This window comes from Dipodomys merriami, unplaced genomic scaffold (genome assembly GCF_024711535.1).
Source record: "Dipodomys merriami isolate MVZ:Mamm:240054 unplaced genomic scaffold, mDipMer1.0.p SCAF_646, whole genome shotgun sequence".
Taxonomy (NCBI): Eukaryota; Metazoa; Chordata; class Mammalia; order Rodentia; family Heteromyidae; genus Dipodomys; species Dipodomys merriami.
This window is the reverse complement of record NW_027206231.1, coordinates 11560-26732: the sequence shown is the minus strand read 5'-3', so window position 1 is coordinate 26732 and position 15173 is coordinate 11560. Positions and strand designations below refer to the sequence as shown.

At 34.5% G+C, this 15173-nt stretch overlaps 1 pseudogene; it reads right to left on the bottom strand.

The window, feature by feature from the left end:
• Window positions 1-237: 237 nt before the first annotated feature.
• Window positions 238-336, bottom strand: LOC138815527 (U6 spliceosomal RNA; annotated as a pseudogene).
• Between the last annotated feature and the right edge of the window lie 14837 nt (window positions 337-15173).

Sequence of the window (15173 nt, the reverse complement as noted above, 5' to 3'; positions counted from 1 at the left end):
CAGTTTAAGATTCCTTTTTTACTAGGTACTTATAGTATATTTCATTGGAATAAAATGACAATGTTGTCTAATTTTAAAAGTTTTATAACGATTATGCTATGTAAAGGCCTTTCTAATGTGAAGATTTAATACACTGATGTCAAACTTTTATTTATATGAATTACATTTATTGTTACATTTCTAATTTTGTAATCAACTTTTTAATAATTGTTTTTCATTTCTTGCATCTGAAGAATGAAAAATCTGGAATAATTCACAGATTTTCATATCATCCTTTGCAATTGCCATGTTAATCTCTGTATTGGTGTAATTTGGGTACATGTGCTGCTAAAGCATGTAATGTCTTCTAAATTTAGGTAGTTAATGATGCAATATTTATACAGGATTATATCCTTGGGTGCCTGTTTGTAACAAGGAAACCTTATTGTTCCTAACAATTTTACTGATCTTATTTCCCTAAAATTCTGTGTATAATGGAAAATAATTATATTGTTCAGTTGATTGCTCACGTTTGTATTTTTTTTGTCAATGACTATTTTAAATCGTTTTCATTTTAGTTTAATCATACTTTGAAGCATTTTTAGCTAGGTCCAAAGGGGATGGCTTTTTCAAGTACTTATTTATTCAACTGAGTTTGCTCTGTGTAGCTAATGGATTCAAAGAGCTACTTGTAAACTTCTGCAGCTGAAATTTTCCCAAATGAGGTCTCATTGGCACAAATGTCTACCTGACACTTTACCCTTCTTCCATGTAGGATCAGACCAACCAGAATGTCTTACCCTGATTGCGTAAATTGTCTTACTTGAACAAAATAAATGTTAGTTCCAAGGGATCATATGTATATCCCTCCCCCACAGTATAACCTCTGCTTTCACTATATTTGATGTCAGTATAACTTGTGGAGGAGATGGGGAAAACCAGTTGTTTAATGACACAGGTGGACCTGTTGCAACAATGAGAAGTACAAGTTGTCATGTCCAAAACTAGCTTTACAACGTCGGTGCGGGGGGGGGGGGGGTGGAAGGGGGGGAGGAGAAAGATTGGGATTGGGGGGGTATGGGGGAGGCTGGGAAGGGATGTGAAGGGTAAACAAAGGAGGAGGCTGCAATGCTTGGTAAGAAATGTACGCATTATCCTGCCCATGTAATTGTAACTCCTCTGTACAGTATGTTCACAAATAAAATTAAATTAAATTAAAAAAAAATAAAAAGTTTCTCTCAAAAAAAATAAAAATGAATATTTCAGACAGAACTTTTCAGACTGGAAGGTTTTTATCAAAATATAATTGTTTATTATCCCTACCATTTCAAAAGTAGCTAAAGCCAAGAAAGTGAAAAAATTGTTCATATGCATGATTACCTAATGTCCTGGCCTGTCTACCTACCAACCAGGCAGGAACTTAGACTACTGCCTTTCTATCACCAAATATTTTCATAGCTCCAGGAGAAATCCATATGTTTCTCCTTGTTATTAGGCCTTAAATTTGTAATGTTTCCTCTTGCCTCCAGTCTGTAAATCTACAAAAGTTAAAGGTTTAAGTCTAACTCTATCAAACACTGAGGTAGAGATAATGGAAAAATACTTTAAAACAGAGTTGCTTTTGATTCCCTAACCAAAACAGAGCAATGCAAAACATGTGCCATTTTATTATATTATATTTAGTTATATATTTTATATTTATATGTGCTGAATTTATATTTCACACAGTGAAACTTACTAGAATCAATTGATAATTTGATAAATAAATTGATATTTATTTATTCCAATAAATAGAATTGGAATATAAAAAATTAGGTTTATAATATATATTAGAATATAAAAAGTATCAATGCAATGTCTTCGGTATAAACTTGTGATGCCTTCTAAGTGTTCATGGTCTTCTGAATTCACATTTTTAAAAATCAATGTTGTTTTCCTCTAATCTCTAAGAGATTTTACTCTGATGCTCTATTTATTGTTTTAACTCACTGGTCCCAAACTGTTTTTCTACATATTTCTGATGCATTCCTACATATTATACTCCAATTGTGCTACTATGATATCTAAAAGACATTATTCTTCTATAGACCCATGGGTCCTAATATCTTATGGCTGGGTTACCTGCATCATCAGATAACAGGGGCAAGACTTCTCACCTAGGCCTACGCAACATGCCAGCAGACAGTAACTGAAAATCCATCTCAATTTCTCATTTCTTATATTTCAGGGCTTCAATTCCTCGAGAAACAAGAATTAGCAGCAAGCAACTGTGTAATGTAAGGCAACTTAAAATGAAAGATGAAGTCACAAAATCGAGAGAAATTACTGTATTTCAAACTGAATTTACAGATGACCAGCCCATATGAGTGAACAAGATCAGAAAGTGTCACAAGATTATTTTTAATACCCCTCCCCTAATGACTAATGTAATATTTCAGTCCAGCATAAGTGGGCCCAAAAAATAGTTCCTGGAAGGATAGATCTGTGATTGATCTACCATGGTCAGGAAAACGACTTAGAGGTTAAATGTAATTCAGCAAAACATTAATTGAGAAGATCGTTTGTGCTTCAAAACACTGGTACTTTAGTACAACTTGGTTCTGTGGTATAAAAATGTTGTCATTCTCAAACCAACCTACATTTAATCTCCTGAAAGTGTATTCCTTTTCAAAGAAACTTTTTGAAATCACACTTACCAAAACAACATTTGATAAGTAGATGACACTTAGTGACATTACAAGTTTTTCAAGTGTAGGGAGTAAGTTATAATAGAGTTGATTCATTTACCCAGCACTATTGTCAGACAGGTTCAACCATTCATTAAAGTCTAGAAATAGTACCACGCACCATTTGTGTTGCTCAGTAGGTGCCTTCCAGAAATGTGTTAAATAGGTCAGCCTCCCATATTTCAACCCTAAACATTAGCTAATAAAGTAAATTTCATCACTTAATAAGGGGCATTTTAAAAAGTCACAAATACTTGCCTTATCATATGCTGTTTTGTTTTCCCTCTGTCTAACACAGTAAGAAATATGTCTTTAATTCTTGAATATGGGTACTCATCTGAGATGTGACAAAATCTATCTTCTATTTCTATCATATTCTTCTATAGTAGTATATGTTACTTTTCTTCTTTTTCCAAAACTTATAGGTAGTAGAAAGTTTTATTCCATGTAAAATAAAATAATCACACATCATTGTACAAAACCATTTATAAAAACTGGTAGTTAAGAATATATTCAAAGCCATTTTTAAACTTTCTTGTTGACTAATGATTAATCTTCAAATGGATGAGAATATAATCATGTCTAAGTGTTTCAAGTCTCCAGTCTTGCAAATTGTTATTGCAGATGAATGAATTATGGAAATATAAGATGACATTAGTTCAAGTATGTGCAGGACTGAAACTCCATGGAATGTATATAAACCTTTCAAATATTAACAGACAGTTTAACAGAATGACTATCAGGAAGTTGAAACCAGAGAGCCATAATAGTAAAGACATAGAATGAATGAAAAATGGAACAAGTGGCAAGTACAGCTAGAATACTCAATGTACATATTTGAGAAAGAAGTGGTAAATCAGAAATAAATCTTGGAGAAGGGGGTGGTTGAGAATGATAGATGGTGTCACTGTGATCCAGGAGCAATGGATAATTAGTTGGACAAATTTAATTGTAAGACACCTGCTCAAACTTTGGAAATTCAGTTAAAAACACAAAAACACATAAAAATCACAACCAAACAGCAATCTGTAGGGAGTATGAATATGACCTCTCAAAAATTTTAAGCAGTTAATGGAGGTAAGTCTTAGTAAAAGCAAACAAAGATGTTCAAAGAGGGTAGTTTGGCATAGGGGAGGATTCTGAACAGATTTAAATAGATTATCTAAGGTTATAAATCACCTATATCTGCTGCAAATATTATCTTTCTTCTATGAGTTCTCTTTGTCTGAACTTGATACTCCAGTCCTGAGCCACAATTGATAGCTTGGAAAAATGTAATGGAAGAAACAAGATGAAGAACCCATTACTCCACTGTAGAGAAAACAATCCTCTATTTTTTCTCTCATCTCTCTTCACTACATTTTATTCATACTTTTAGGTCAATTCATTTTGAATTACATTTTCCTTCTTTATTCTGGCAAAGTATTTGGTCAAATAATTCACTAAAAGTTATTTGCCATTTTTTTTGATTATGCTGTTTAATTGACTAAGTGAGTCCATTAAACTTTCCTCTTGCATTTGGTTGCCATGAAACAACATCTATGTTAATGAGGACAAATCTAATGTAAAAATTGTCTCCAGAAAACCAATCCAAGAAACTGTGATTACAAATACTTTGCTAACTTTTTTTTTCCTTTACCTTGAAAGTCTCCTTGTGTCTAAATTGCCCAGAAAAATAGGTACTCCATCACTTTTTGTTTCAATCAATTCTAAACTCAAGGATATATTTTGCTAACAAGATGTTTAGAGGAAGCCAAAAAATACTCCATTTTTATCTTCTCACTTAAGACTCTCCTTAGATACCATATCAGGAACAGTGAACTTTTTCTTTGCAAAATTATTTCAATATATTATTTTTCTCTTGTTCTTGCATTTGCTCACCAAGATGTATGGAGAAGAATAGAGGTAAATCACCCATCCCTTAGAAGACAGGTCTGTTACAAAAGGACAACGCTTCTGTGTCCTACTTCTATGTCCTCCTCTAAGCAATTTCCTGATTTCCAATTAAACACAGCTTCTTGGCTATTGAAGCCTCACCCACTGGTTCATCTTCATCGTTTCTCTTTTAAAACTCTTTTAAGGGTAGAGACCCAGCTATATACACCAATCTGAAAAAGATCCCAAACCTCAAAATCTAAAGGAGTTTTATGACTCTTCAGGAGGACGATTGGGAGACCTAGGACCCCCCATGCCAATCGTTTGATCATCACATTCCTGCCTCGGTTTGTCCCCTTTCCTACTGGCCAATATTCGTCGGTGTAACTGATCTGGATATGACCCGGTGTCAGGAATGGTAGTGGTTAGAGCCCCATTATTTTTTTTGTCTAGGAGACAACTCCTCCGCTACTTGCACTCTCAGCAATCACTGGCAACCCAATGACTCATATCCTTTTGCAGGTTTGGTACGTGTTCCCCCATTTATTGTTCTGGCTACTAATGACTCTCAGTTTTCCCAGGTTCAATTGATTCATCCGTGCACTAAAAGAGCAGTAGGATTGATCCTTGCAATCGGGTCGGCAATCACCGCTACTGTGGCTTCAGCTACCACCGCCATTATATTGCTGTCCCAAAGCGTGTCCACCGTGCAACAGATAAACCAGCTCATCCCTCAACTGTCATCCATAGAATTATAACATTTACAAGTTGCCAATCATCTTAAGGGATGCCTCATTGTGCTCCAACAACAAATAGACTTGCTCAAAGAACAGATTACGTTTCTTTGATTACAACAAGGAGGACTATGTAATGCTATGACTAATTCTGTCTGTCAGCTTTCCACTCCCGTACCCAATTTCACTGAACTTAGTAACTACATCAAAGGCCCTAAGTCCCTTAAGTACTTAAACTTCAACCAAAACCTGCTGCATGATGTTACCCACCTAAACCAGACCACCATTCAGCTTATTCCCTCTGTCTCCTTTTTAGAAGATGTGCTTAAAAAGTTACAACAATGGTTTTCGCCATCCTCTCTGGTCATCTGGGGAGGCCGTGCCCTTGTAGGGCTTACTCTCCTAGGAATTATTAAATGCTTGCACTCCCGGCAAAAATGCCTCCAATGACGGATCACCATAATGACGGTCCTTTTAAAAGAAAAGGGAAAATTTGTGGGTAGAGTCGGTCAGATCTGGTTGAGTCAGCTAGAGTAGCAGTTGAAGCACACTTCCTGCTCATAGAGACGTGACCCACAGGCACGTGTGCCTAGCTTTCCAGCCATGAGCTGTCCGTGCTCCCTACATGCCCCCGGGGGACCAATCAGTGCCTGTCACCAAGCAGCGCCCATCATCAACTCCCTGCTAAGTAATTGGCTGGGAAGGACTCAGGAGGTTGGGAAAGCTGGGGCTATAAAATCCCAACCCTTGTGCAGAAATAAACCAGACCTGCTTAAGCCTGTTCTCCCACGTGTGTTCCTTGAGTGCGTCGTTCACACTTACATCCTGCTGGAGATCTAGCCCTACAATGTAGCAATGGGGGAGGCCTTATAGTCCTTCACCTTCATTAGACTTGAAGCTAAGAATCTGTGATTAGTTGGAAATCAGGCAATAGCTAAGAGGAGGACAGAGAAATAGGACATAGGAGCATTGTCCTTTTGTAAAAGACAGTCATCCATAGGATGGGTGATTCCACTCTATTCTTCTCCATAGATCTTGTTGAGCAAATGCAAGATGAAGAGAAAAAATAATCTATTGAAATAATTTTGCAAAGAATAACTTCACTGTTCCTGATATGGTATCTAAGGAGATTCTTAAGAGAGAAGATAAAAGTGCAGTATTCTTCGGTTTCCTCTAAGCATCTTGTTAGCAAAATATCTTTGAGGTTGTAAGTGATTGATCCAAAAATTGGCAGAGTACTTATTTTTGAGGGCACTTTAGACACAAGAAGACTTTCAAAGTAAAAGAAAAAAGAAAAATGTATAGCTAAATATTTGTGATCACAGCTTCTTGGACTGGTATTTTGGAGACAAAGTTTTGCATTAGTGATTGTCCTCATTAACATTGATGCTGGGTTTCCGTGGCAACCAAATGCAAGGGGGAAGTTTAATGGACTCGCTTGGACAAGAAAACAGCATGATAGAAAAAAATGGCTAATAATATTTAGTGAATTATTTTGACCAATTACTTTGCCAGAACAAAGAAGGAAATATTTAATTCAAATCACTTGACTTAAACTTATGAATAAAAGTAGTCAATAGAAATGAGAGAAAACGTAGAAGACTGTTTCCTCTCCAATGGAGTAATGGGTTCTTGATCTTGTTTCTTCCATTCTATCTTCACAAGCTATCAAGTGTGGCTCAGGACTGGAATATCCAGTTCAGACCAAGAGAACTCGCAGAAGAAAATATTTGGAGCAGATGTAGGTGATTTATAACCTTAAACAATCTATTTAAATCTGTTAAAAATTCTCCTCTACCCCAAATTGCTCACTTCGAACAGCTTTGTATGCTTTTCCCAAGATTGTCCTTCATTAACTATTTAAAATTTTAAGAGGTCATAATCGTACTCTATAGAGATTTCTGTTTGGTTGTGATTTTTGTGTGTTTTTGTTTTTTGTTGTGTTTTTTCACTGAATTTCAAAAAGTTGTGAAAGTGTGTTACAAATATGTCCATCTAATTGTCCAATGTTCCGGGATCAGAGTCACTCCTTCTATCATTCTCAACCAACCCCGTCTACAAGATTTATTTCCGATTTACCACTTCCTTTCTCACATGTGTATATTAAGTATTCTAGCTGTACTTGCCCCTTGTTCCATTCTTCGTTCATTCTATGGCTTTATTATTATTCACTATTATTTATTTTCTCTTTTTTCATTTTTACTATTCTAAATTATTCTAACTGGAGAGTAGGGAATTGGTAGAGAGCAGAGGAAAGATTTTCCTCCATATTTAAAGGTAGAGACTGAAAATGAGGACCAGTGTTGTCTTCTTGTGCAGCTTATTCTAAGAATGAGAAAACAGGAAATAATGTCTTCTATGTAAATGGATTGGGATATGGCAGAGCAGAAAGTGAAATGATGCAACCAAAAATATAAAAGCAAAATAAATTAGGATAATTATGGAGCAATCATATTACCTATGAGAACAATGAAAGGGAGAGAAGAAGAAAGAGACAGATGTGCAATGATCTAGCTAGCCACAAAATCCATCCCTCTCATCAAATTATAGAGCAAATAAATTTATTTTTTAAAAGAGATGGAAATAGAATTTAAGATAAGATGTCTCCATTGTTTTTAATTATATTCTTATTATCTTAAATACTTGTACAAAGGAATTTTCATTCAACATATCAGTTTTTTTTAAGAAAAACGGTTCTTTATATAACTTTTCCACACCCTTCCAAACCTCACCCCACTTCAATTTTTTCTAGTTTCATACTATCTGCATTGAATATTACACCTTCACTCTCTTCCTCCATATTTCTCTTTATTCCTTCCTTTGGACTTCCACTCACATATTCCAAGTGATAGTTTCCTGGTATTCATTTTGTTGAAGTAAAGTTCAATTTTATAAGAAATTATACCTTTGAAATACTCCTCTGCAAATAGCATGCTTTGGTTAATAATTTTGTGTAAACTTGTATAAATTTCTAGCTTCCAAATATGGCTCTGACTTAGTTCCATTAATATATTTTTAGATCTATCCATTTTGTTGCAAATAATGTAACAGTCTTCAAAATGGATGGGTTCAATCCAATTGTGTATATGTGCCACACTTTCTCTAATCATCACTCTGCCAAAGGGCATCTGGGCTGTTTCCGTAACTTGGCTACAGTTAATAGTGCAGCAGTGAACATGATTTTGAAAGTGATTTTACTGTTACGCTATGGAATAATTCATCACTTCCTTTGTGGGAGCAATACTCTATCCAGTTTTCCAGAATAAGAACATCCTTCCCTTCATCTTCATCACAATGTATTGCAAGTCCTCAAAAACACACTTACCCCTACACTTACCCCTACAGGTCTCAATAAGCTAAAACACCACTGTGCCCATATTCTTTCAAAACATTTTTTTCATAATTGTACATATAATTTAGTGAGAACCTTCTATGTACTTTCCTAATGTGGGAATGAGGGACATGACAGAGTAAACGTAAGAAATATGCAACTTAATTAGTTATTATCATATTTATAATCATGTTCAGCTCTAATTCATAGCCTCACATAATATTATTTTAATCTTTATTTGATTACTTCATCTAACCCGTAAATTATATCAGGTGAGTTAAAAGCAAAGGCAAAAAGTGTGGTTTGGTTTTGACACCCTTGTTTGAGGTTGCACAACATGGGCAAATAGATGGATTGGAATTAATAGCTCTTATCCATTTTGTTAACGTAGAGATGATTTTCCCAACCTGATTCTTGAATTCATATTCCATTCAACAACAAGAAACATGTGATAATTTCCTTTGTTTTGCTCCTTATTAACTTTTTTCCATTTTATTTTACAATGGATGATTTCATGAATGTACTGTAGATACAAAAATATGTTAAAATATTTCTATCCGTATTTCATTGATATATACATACACACATATATTATGCAGGTTATAATGATAATGTATAATTTCAGTAACTGTACAATTTACTAAATTATTAAAACTATCGTTGGCTCATGCCTGGCATCCTGGTTACTCGGGAGGCTGAGATCTTACAATCATAGTTTGAAGCCATCCTGGGCAAGAATGTCCAGGAGCCTCTTATCACCAAACAACCAACAGAAAATCAGAATTGGAACTGTGGTTCAAATAGTAGAGTGGTAGCCTTGAGAGAAAAATCTCAGGGACATCATCCAGGTTCTTAGTTTAAGAAGTACAATCTACCCAAATAAAATCTATTTAATTTACACCTGTGTAATTAAAGTATTTCCATCACCCAAATGCACAACCATGATCATTTGCAAGGTAACTCTATTTTGTCTGAAGTACCATAAAATATTTTCACTTAAGTTAAAAGCATTGGAACATGGGTTCATTCTATCTCTCTCATGCATTTTTCTACTCAAATATTCAAATCTTACAATTATTCCAATTATTTAAAATCATAGCTTTTTACTTTAATACCCAAATATTAGAGTTTGAATTGAGTGTCTTGTGCCCCCTAAATGGATGTTCTTACCACTTTGTCATGTCCCCAGCGCTAACTTATCCTGATTATTTTTCAGATCCTTGTGTATGACCTTGGGCTCAGTCCATGTTATGTTATTCTTCCTGGAATTTAGAATAACAGGTGCATGGCATTGTGTACTGATTTTTCTGTCCAGTCTGGGCTTTAACCTCTATCCTCTCAAGAGTAGACTCCCATGTAGTCAGGATTTTCATAAGTTTGTGATAGCTGATGTTTTTTTTAAGTCTTTGCATTTCCTGCAGGTTCTTGACTACTGAATTAATTTGTTTTCTTGGGTTGTGCTGTTTCATTTGAATGTATGTGTTGAGTTGTTCCTCACGTGTCCTTTTGTTTCTTTCAATCAAGTTCTTACTTAAAGTGCTGAGAAACCAATTCTTCTTTTTCATGATAGTCAAGGTGAACATGATTTATTACAAAGCAATTTCAGTAATATTTAAACATCTTCATATCTATGGATGGCACATAAATGATAAGTTCTGCGACGGGTTTTTTTTATTTTCACAGCAGTCTTTGCCATGCACAGACAGATCATCATGAAATCTATGAAGATAAGAAAACTACAGATGCAAGCAAAGAGAAGAAAAACCTATTATTAATTGTTTGACAGAGGCTTGCGTTCTAGTGAAAGAAATACGTTGCTTGATGCAAGATTTAACAAAATTGTATTGCTAGGGGGAAGCTAAACAATCATCTAATTCTACAGAATTGAGGGAGAAGAATCAAACTCCTGAATAGTTTACATATGGTTCAAATAAAAGCATGCTTCTAAAAAGAGAGTTGACTTTAGAGAAACATGATGAGTTCTAAGTTAATAGGTGCTTAGCTGATTTTGTTAGTTTGTAAACTAATACAGGGAAATAGGGTACAGCAAGGTAAAAAAAGAACTTCGCATTGAAATACTCGTGTGTGTGTGTGTGTGTGTGTGTGTGTACATGCACATGTATACACGCATGCACATGTGCAAGTGCTCATTTATTCATTCATCATCCCTAAGCTTCTGTGTCCAAGGATAGTGGTTTACCACTTGAGCCATTGTTCCACTTCTGGTTTTTTGGAGATAATCGCATGTATTTTCATGATTGGACTCACATAGAATAGTGGTCTTCATATCTCAGCCTCCAGAGTAGCTAGCTAAGCTTACTCAGCCTCCAAGTAGCTAGTTAAAATTGGGCCTGTCCTCTATACTTCACTGCTTTTTTATTCTTGTCCTGAGGTGTTCACATGCCTAAGTCATATATATGTCTAGTTGCTTTAAGAAATATTCTTATTGCTTGGCACCAGGGGCTCCCATCTGAACTCTTAACTACTGAGGAGGCTTGAGAACAGAACCCAGGCCAAAAGTTTAGTGGACTTCCTTCTCAATCTATAGTTGGGTGCATTGGATCATTTCCACCATCCTGCACTATCTACAGGTTAAGATTGGAAGGGCTGCCGAATCCAGGCCAGCCAAGTTAGGAAGCAAGACAATTTGGTGTGCAACTCTTATGCCCTTGATAATGGGAAGGCTAAAAAGTCAGATCAGATGCATGTTCTTTTGAAAGGGAACCCCTATCCTAAAATTAACCACGGTTATGACACCACTCTACAAAAACAATACCCAAGTTGAACATAATTTCCCACAACCAAAATAAGCATATACTTTAACATGCAAAAACTTAGTACAATCTGCTGTTTGCTCTAATATCAGCTTCATCTAATTATCATATGATGTGACAGAATAATTTCTTCATTAAACTGATTATATATTTTAAGAAACCTAGAAAATTCTTTCTCACATATTAAATCCAACAAATGGCAAATTGCCTCATTTCTTACCTATTTGACTACCACTATAAATTCATCTTATGATTATTATTAATAGTAATATATTCAGATTTATTAATTTACTTTGTAACAGTTTTTAAACTTTTGGCTTCTCTGCTGAAGTTGAAGTATTTAAATAGTATCATCAAATTATATTACTTGGGTACTTAGGGCAGTTTTTTAAAAAGTTTTAAGCCAATGGTTTCTAGTAATTCTGTTTTTTTTTTTTTTGGCGGGGGGGGTGTCGGATCGTGGGACCTGAATTCTGGGCTTGGGCGCTGTTCCTCAAGGCTAGTTCAAGACTAGCACTCGACCACTTGATCCACAGCGCCACTTCCAGTTTTTTTTTTTCTGTTTATGTGATGCTGAGGAATTGAACTCAGGGCCTCAAACATGCAAAGCAAGAGTTCTACCACTGAGCCAACTTCCTAGCTCTCTATGAATTCTTAATTGTTATATTATTTAGTTTATTTTTAATTTCAATTTAATTTTATTGTAAAGGTAATTTACAGAGGGGATAAAGTTACCTAAATAAAGTAATGAGTACATTTATTATGGAAGGAAAATATTTATCCCTTCCATTGATTTTTTTTTGCACACTCAATAAAAAAACTACTGATGCTTTTCCTGTCGATATTGACCAATGGGTACTTTTCTTTCTTCATGCATTTTTTATTATAAAATTGATATACAGAGGGCTTACAGTTATTTAAGTCAACTAAAGAGTACACTTCATTTTATTTTCTAAATTTTGAACTTAATTATTTTCTTTTGTTTCTTTAGGGTAATTCTTTTTTCAGAGTTATAGGATTAGTTAATTTAGTTTTGTATAATTTTAACACATGTAAATTATTCAGAGATATATTTTTTGCTTTCAAAATAGTTAACATGTGAATATTTAAAAACTATTTTCTTAAATTTTATATGGTTGATGAATTCAAAGAAATTTAATTTCTTAAAGTTCTAAACATATTTGTTCAGGTAATGAATACTGTGTTTTCAAGAAGCACATACTTTGTTAAAAAAGGCTGCATTACATGGTCACTTTTTGAAATATTTATACTTCAATTTAAAAAAACTGAGGTTGGCATAATGATTTGTGGTTTCCATTTTCTAACTATGGTGGGAAATGTAAATAGGGTTTGTAATTCGGGATAGACTGGGAAACTATGAGACTTTATCATAAAATTTCCAGAGTGAAATGATTAGAGATATAGCCATGCCTAGCAAGATATGGAGCACCTGGATATCATATACTAAATCTTGAGTTAAAACACCAGTAACATCAATCTTTTATCAAAATAAAAGTATACATGCTTCAAAATATTTATTATTTAAAACTTGTTTGCAAATTTCTCATGTCTTTTATTTCTTAATTTTCAATTTACTTAATCTATAAGAATCCAAGTATCTTGTGACTTTTATTTCTACTAAACTTTTAAATAGTATGAGCAATATTATGATTTCATATATTAAAATACTTTTACTGTTTGTGATCATTTCCTCTGTTTAATATGATAATAACAATATTCCAAATGTGTGTATGTGCTATGTGTGTGTGTGTGTTTATGTGGGTTTTGTGTGTGGGTGCTTTGTGTGTTCTTTGTAATGCTTGGGAGATCACACAATTGCTTCACATATGTTAGGCCAAAGTTTTATCACTGAACTATACTGTCTACTTATAATACAAATTGTGTTTTAAGTTATGACTTTTTAAAATTTTCATTCCTAGTATGCTTTTTCAAAATTATATATGATAAAATGTGATCCATCTTCTATCCATATTAGCAATTGTTAGTTTTATTCTTTCTCTTATTTCTTTGGAAATGAATAATATTCCTATTACAACTTTTTTACATTGTAACAGCTCTATACAATGCTTTGTTTTCTATTTTATTTTTTCCATGTTATCTGACTTTCAGTCCAAACTATCAGGTGGATTAAAAAGAAACTTGATTCAGGACACTTTATTTTTCTCCTTCTCTTCTCTGAAGTTTTTTCTGTTTTTTGAAACAATACCAATGACATACAGCTCCTATGTGATCCACCATTCTTCCCCATCTCTCTCTCTTCTGCAGTACAGCTCAAGTCGTTATCATTCAGCTTTATTATGCTATAATGTTATCTAAATCTTAACTCATTCCTAAATTAATTTTAGTTGCTTTGAGCAATCTCTATAGACATTTATCTATATATAATATCAGGGGTTTGTGTTTTCACAAGGTGCAAAATATGAGTGACTATCAAACATCCAGAAATCTCTGGAGAATATTGGTCCACCTGCTCAATAATCCCGTATGTAAATTTAAGGAATTCATAACAATCTTGTAAAATGGTGTAGCTTGAGCCTTCATACAAGCTTTGAATCTTATTACCATGTTTAGTGAAGATAACCTAGTTCTATTATAAGAACAGACGCATAGAAGAAGTTAACAGATTTTTCAAAAATAAATTCTTAGTTTTCTGTTCGACAGATTTTGGAAAGGATGCTATGAGACTTTATGAAATAAAAATAGAATCTTAAATGGTTGTATTGGCACTATTGCCTCTCTAGATTTAAAGAATGATCTTAGAATATTACCTCAATCCTTTGTTTGTGTGTATGTATGTCGGTCATGGGGTTTGAACTCTGGGCTTGGGAGTTGTCCATGTGCTCTTCAGCTCAAGGTGAGCACTCTACCTCTTGAGCAACAGCAAAACTTCCAGTTTTCTAGAGGTTTATTGGAGATAAGAGTCTCATGGACTTTCCTGCCCAGGATAGCTTTAAACCACCATCCTCAGATCTCAGCCTCCTCAGTAGCTAGGATTACAGGCGTGAGCCACCGGCACCAGGCCTACCTCAAACCGTATAAAGAATGATTATCAAACTAAATGTGAGATGTAAAAACCTGTAAAACATAAATGTAAAAATTCATGACATCGGATTAGGAAAGGTTTCTAAAAATTTGACATGGAAAACATTAGTAGCCAAAGAGAAGCAAGAACTGGATTATATCAAGTGATAACCTTTCATAATTCAAAGGACACTATAACAGAAACGAAACCATATCCAACAGATAGAGGGCATATATTTGTTAATACTACAATGTTAATGCTACAATGATTCTGAAACTTAAGTGTTTTTTGGGATGGGTCCGGATGTGGGGCCAGAAATCTGGGCCTGGGCGCTGTCCTTCAGCTCTTCAGCTCAAGGCTACTGCTCTACCACTTGAGCCACAGAGCAACTTCCGGTTTTTTTTTTTTTGCTTATGTGATGCTAAGGAATCGAACCCAGGGCCTCAGGCATGCAAGGCATCACTCTACCACTAAGCCACGTTCCCAGCCCCTGAAACTTAAGTATTTTTATATCTTCTAATTCTATATAAATTTTTTTCCTGAATAGTATATTTCGTTAAATAACATATGCAAATTAATAGTCAATAGGAGGAGCATATGAAATAAGCTCTAGTGTCTAAGAAATAATAAAAACTCACTAATAAGTCCATAATATAAAAAGAGGACACAAAATATAGTAATGCATTTGTGGAGAAATTGATACTTCTGATA